This window comes from Symphalangus syndactylus, chromosome 7 (assembly GCF_028878055.3).
Source record: "Symphalangus syndactylus isolate Jambi chromosome 7, NHGRI_mSymSyn1-v2.1_pri, whole genome shotgun sequence".
Taxonomy (NCBI): domain Eukaryota; kingdom Metazoa; phylum Chordata; class Mammalia; order Primates; family Hylobatidae; genus Symphalangus; species Symphalangus syndactylus.
Window position 1 is genome coordinate 65310001 of NC_072429.2, and position 5763 is coordinate 65315763.

Below are 5763 nucleotides of genomic sequence, written 5' to 3' on the forward strand. Positions count from 1 at the left end.
TAAATCTCAGTTTTTCATCTGAGGAACTCCAGGCATTAGAAATTATGCACTTCTCATTTTTTGTATGTGTATATGGGAGGCAATGTGTGTACCTTTGCTTATAATATATTCATATATATACATCTATACATACACATATATATTATATACAAATTCTGAATCCCTTCAAAGAAATGTTTCTATTAAGCAGGGCTTTTCCCATTTGTTGAAATATTGAGGTAAGTATTTAGCACTTAACATTAATATAAGTAAAGTTTTCAAGATTCATATTTCCCCAAAGGTTTCAAGGTTCAAAAAACACATATTTTATTTTCTCCTCTTTCCACACTTCAAGCTAGTTGCTCCAATCTCCGTTTTTGATCACACCCTGCAGAGTGCTTCAAAATACTAAAAAGTTGTCCGTGAAGTAGTCTTCTCCCAACTTCTCTGCCATGTTAATCATTTTGACATAAGGAGGTAAAATGCACAAGACATGAAGAAAAGATTTCATTGGTTGGATTGTACAGGACTTTTAATATCTTTACATAAAAATAATGGGGGTTTAATACCAAGAGTCTTGAACTGTTTAAACTCAATCAATGTGATAAAGTATTGGAAAAGTTGGTGTTGCCTCATCCTCTTTAGCTTATAATCATATTGGTGGATTTTTTTTTTTAACTGCTGGCATTTTAATGAGAGCCGGGCCTCCCTTAGAAATGTATAGCTCACCTTTCCAGCAAGGTAAATATCTCTTGGTGACCAGTTAATTGATCTATGATAGAGATAAGAATATCCCTGAAAGTAAGGCTGCTTCAGTAGCCAGTGTACATTTTAGCAATTTTTTTTTTTTTGGATGGTGATTTCATGAATGGTGTTTTGACTTTTCTTTCTCTGCGGCCCACAGCTCACTGTGGTGGGTTTGTTGGATTTACCATAAAGGTTCTGTTTGCACCCTGTGGGTTGGGTTAAGAATCAGGGTTTCTGCATTTACTTGTACTGTGGCATTGTTTATACAGCTTTGGTTTAGTTTTGATCTTTTTTTTTTTTGCCTTTGAGGTTCTTCCACAGTGTCAGCTGCTGACTGATAGTAGGAAAACGGCCTCGTGGTGTGAATGAAAGGGACCTAGCGGTTGGTAAACAGAGATAAGGAATAAATAGAGCACAGGCAAAAGGAGATAGTTCTGTGGGGGCCCAGATTGCTGCCAGTCTGTTCAAGGGAGATGCAGAGCCTGTCCTTTTCCCAGATTAAATTAGTGTGCGAAATCTCCAGTGACCTCCTCCCCTTCTCCCCACACTCTTTAGCCAAGCTGAACAGCCTCTGCTGTAAAGTATTCATTTTATCCAGGGACAAGCTGGACAATAGAACTCTCCCTGATACTTATGGACAGCTGTCGTCATTCATAGTGCTCTCAGCATTTCATTTTTCATAGGAGTTAAAGGGGTTTTTACCTTGTAACTGAAAGAGGGCATAAATGCAACTTTGCCAGGTCTGAGGCTGCTTGGGTAGGGGGTAGGACTGGGGTGGGGGCGAGGAAGGAGGAAGGAGAAACTGCTCAAGAAAGCAATTCTTTTTTGTTGTGCTAATATGATTAAACTAAGAGAAATTAAATTTCAAATCTGGGCTTCTTGCTAAGAGAAAATATCTTTGATCTGAAAGTTTCCTAAAATTAAGGTCACCAGTGCAAACCAGACAATTCATCTCCACCTGCTCTATCCTTGTTTGGGCTAAATATGCATGTATTTTATTACCTGCAAATAACCACCAGGAAATATTAAGCCTGTAAGATACCTCAGTATTCTCATTTTTTTATTTTTTTTAGTGATTTACTGCAAATATATTCAGCATTTGACTGATTAAATAGACCTTCGGCAACCTTGAGGGTCACTGTGTGGAGTATGTACATAGAAAATGCATCAGCCCATTGTACCCTGGCAGCTAATGAGATTGGTCGTTAAGTAAATGACACAAAGCCTACAAAAAAAGCTTAGCAGCTCACTAGAGTATCACAGAGTGTCCCTGCACACCACACAACGACACAAACACTGGACTAACCTAGCCCACCCCTGCTTTATTCTACATCACTGCTTCCCTGATGTCAGCGTGAGAGGCAGAACAAAGGCTAGGAGGCACCGGTAAGTCAGTCTGGCAATTAAGCCCTAGGGAGAAAGTAGAACAGATCTTAGCCTAACCGTGGGGCTGAAAGTCCGTTTCTCGACAAGTAGGTCAGAATGAAGGGATTTTGCTATCACTTCTGGAAATACCGCTTCAGTGATCAGTGTTCTTATTTTGTTGTTATTGTTGCTTTGTTTTGCTGTTTCACAAAAGTTTGTAAATTTAAAAAGTAAGTAAACCCCAAAACGCAAGTGAACTTGAATTTGAGAGGTAGGCTATTTGTTGGAGAAACGGTGCTTTTGCCAATAACTACCATTCAGGTTATTGGTTCAGGTTTGAAAACTTTCAAATGTACGAGGCAACTTTAAATTTAGTTAGTCTTACTGCTTCTGAAAGATAATGGAAACCTGGGGCATGAATGTGAGCAGTGAAGTTCATTCTTGACAGTGTAAAATTGCCCCAGCCCCTAATATATATTTAATAACATAGATGGAATAACTATTTCTTTCAGCAGTGTCTTAAAAACCAACCAATCAAGCACAACAAAACAAGAAAACAAAAGCTCCTCTTTTCCTCTTGTATTTAATTTCTCTTGAATCTGGAAATAGAATCATTACTGTGAATCTGTAATATTGAATAGGATTAGTGGTTATTTGCTTGCTGTACTTGGGAAAAAATCAAAGCTTCTGACACTGGAGCAGCATTGGCTTGCTGTGTCCCTTGGAAAAATGCGTTTGCAGGATTGAAGTGTAACATTGCAGGATCCTTTGAGAGAAATATGGCAACAGGAAGTTGCCAGAAAGTCTTATTTGCCTTGCTGAAATGTCTGTCTGCCTTAGATTTGTGTATTCAGAGGATGTTTAGTTCAAGAGAGGATGATATTGTTACAAGACATTCAGGTAAATTAAATATTTTATTCTAAGAACTGTCCGCTAAGTGGGTTGTCAGTGGTTTAATAAACTCTGACGGTCTCATCGAAAACATTTAAAAAGTATTGTTAATGTAAGTGTGGTGTTTTAAAATAGATGTGTTCATAATATCAGTATCAGTATTCAATTTTAAAGCCACTGTCATTTAATGTTAGAATGGCATGACATAATCATCTGTTCATGAATTAAAACTCTGTATTGAAATCAGTTTGCTAACTTTCATTACTTATACTGAAAAATATTTATTTATGTAAGGATATAGCAATATTGATACTGAATAAATAGCTTATTAGTAGTATTCGTGAAAGATTCATAATATAGGTAAATAATATGGTCTGGATGATCAGAGGTCACATACTTCTTTACCATTTTTTTCATGAAGTACTTTTCCTCTGTTAAATGTGCCCCTAACGTTCATTTTGTTTATATAATTTGTTTAGAACTATGTGTGTGTCTGTAGGGAATGTAATATATGTTGTATATTACCAACTCTAAGTATTGTTTTAACAATAGCCAGAAATTAGGAGGCAATAAATTTTGTGAAGAAAGTGGTATAATAGTGTCTTTTTAATTTCAAGTAAAATGTATGTGGGGAAAATAGAGTTTGATTTTACTAAGTTGAGATTTTTCTAATATGTCATCTCATCATTATGCCTTTCATGTGATAGAAATCGTGGAAAAAGCAAGCCATCTAAAAATGGCTACAGTTGCTGCCTAACAAATTTAGTTTAAGGCAGAGTTGTGCAACTAGTTCACTCTTTCAGGCATTATAAATGTATTAGGCTGTCTTTCTGGGATGAATGTTTTATTTTTGAATCTCATGTATTACAATTTATTTTTGTATAGTTGCTAATGTTCCTCCTGTTAATACAAGAATGAATGTTTCAGAAAACACATAATTGTTTTGGCTGGCTGTAAATATTTTGCCCCCATCCTTACCGGTACAGCAAAGGGTGTACAAACTTGACTGAAGTTCGTTTAGTTGCATCGCTGTGGATGAAAAGGAGTGGAGTTACTTTTACAGAAATGTAATTGTCATTCTTCAAAACAGAATAGGTCTGTATTGTCATTAAGATGAGAAGGCCCAGATCATTACTTTTGGTTTATCCAAACTTGTTTCCACCTATATGGGTCTTGCATCTGAAATATATTTTTTTTATTTAAAGAAAATATGCATGGCTTTATCTATTTGACAGCTTTCTTCTTTAAAGAAATTTGAGAAACTTAATTTGTGTTATCAGAAAGAAACTTTGTATTACTGGACTTTTATTCTGATTCACTCATTTAACAAATAAATATTAAAATACTTAGTTCAGAGGACTGTAGTAGATGCTGTTGGTAATACCTCTTTTCCACCTCTAAGGATCCCCATCTAACAGGAGCTATAAAATGCTTCCTAGAGAATAAGGCAGTCATCCTAAGTGCATATGAGTGACAAAGTGACAAGAGAATCTACAATATTCCCTTTTTGAGTTCACATATCTGAAACCTGGTTCTTCCAGTGACTCAGTCTGTGCCCTGGATAAGTTCTCTAACTTTTCTGGGCCTCGGTTTCCTGGTCTGTTAGATGGGGGCAAGAGTGATGGGAGATAAATGTTGCCTTACAACTTATGTGAAAAATTAAGTAAGATCATATACCTAATGCTCCTGGCATATTGTGTTTAGTGTTTTTAACTTTCACTTGCAGTTTGAGACAGCGAGGGGACGTGCCAATGTCATGTCACACACCGCCTGTGCATTCGCTCGTACCAGTACAGAACTCTTTCTCGTATTTTCACTTCCAGAGCCCCCAATTTTGTGAGTGTCCCTGAAGCATTGTGACAATTCCATTTTATGTGTCTGCGTGCTCATATCAAGACTAAGGTAACATGTTAAAAATTCTAAACATACATTAAATATATGTGATTAAATTGGCTTATTATGCAGAGTTTTATTAGTAGCTATCAAAAGTATACCTAAAAATTTTATTACACTTCAACTTAAACTCTCTGTAAGCAGAAATATTTAATTTCATTTAATTTAGAAAGGAAACATCTATAAATTAAGTATTTACAGCATAGGTCTTTAACTCTTAAGGTTATGGGGTTTTCTTCTTTCTGTTTTTTTAAAATTTTTTTGCCCCTTTGGGATTTATTTCATGAGTTTTTTGGCTTAGATTGTTTCTTTTAATTGATACATTGAATTTGGTTTAAGTTTTCCCTTTTTAAGGACATTATAATTGAAAAATATTTTATTTTATTTATTTTTATCACCTATGTAAAAAATCTTGAACCTGCTGAATATTTTATCTTAAGAGATAAAATTCCATTCCGGTGAACTCAAGAGATATCTGAATTTCTTCACGAGTATTTGAATATAGTGTTGTCAAATGTTACATCAAATTTATAAGTTTTTAGGCAAAAATGTATTACTCTTCTAGTTTAACTTTTCAGAACATTTGTTCTGATAGGGTTTGATCTATACATTTAAGTTGTAACTTGAAAGAATTTTGTTGCTGAGAATTTCCGATCTCATATATCTTGTGTCCATAGGTAAATTGCATTGACCTATAAAAATGTCAATGCCTTTAAAGTTTTATTAATAGCTTATTTACACTATTAAGTTGAGTTAACTACAACACTATAAGAGCGTTTTAGATCAGACTATTTTAATTTCTTTGATTTATACAGTGCAACTAACTTTGAAGGTGCTAGAGATATCTGCACTAAATACAGGTTCTCGAAATATTCTTAAATATTATAT

At 35.0% G+C, this 5763-nt stretch overlaps 1 long non-coding RNA gene across 1 annotated transcript in view; it reads left to right on the forward strand.

Moving 5' to 3' along the window:
- Positions 1-4833, forward strand: part of LOC129486476 (uncharacterized) — a 169950-nt gene extending 165117 nt beyond the window's left edge. The window contains exon 3 of the long non-coding RNA XR_010121711.1: positions 4806-4833. This is a non-coding gene — a long non-coding RNA (uncharacterized lncRNA). The remainder of the gene's footprint in view (positions 1-4805) is intronic.
- Positions 4834-5763: the final 930 nt, after the last annotated feature.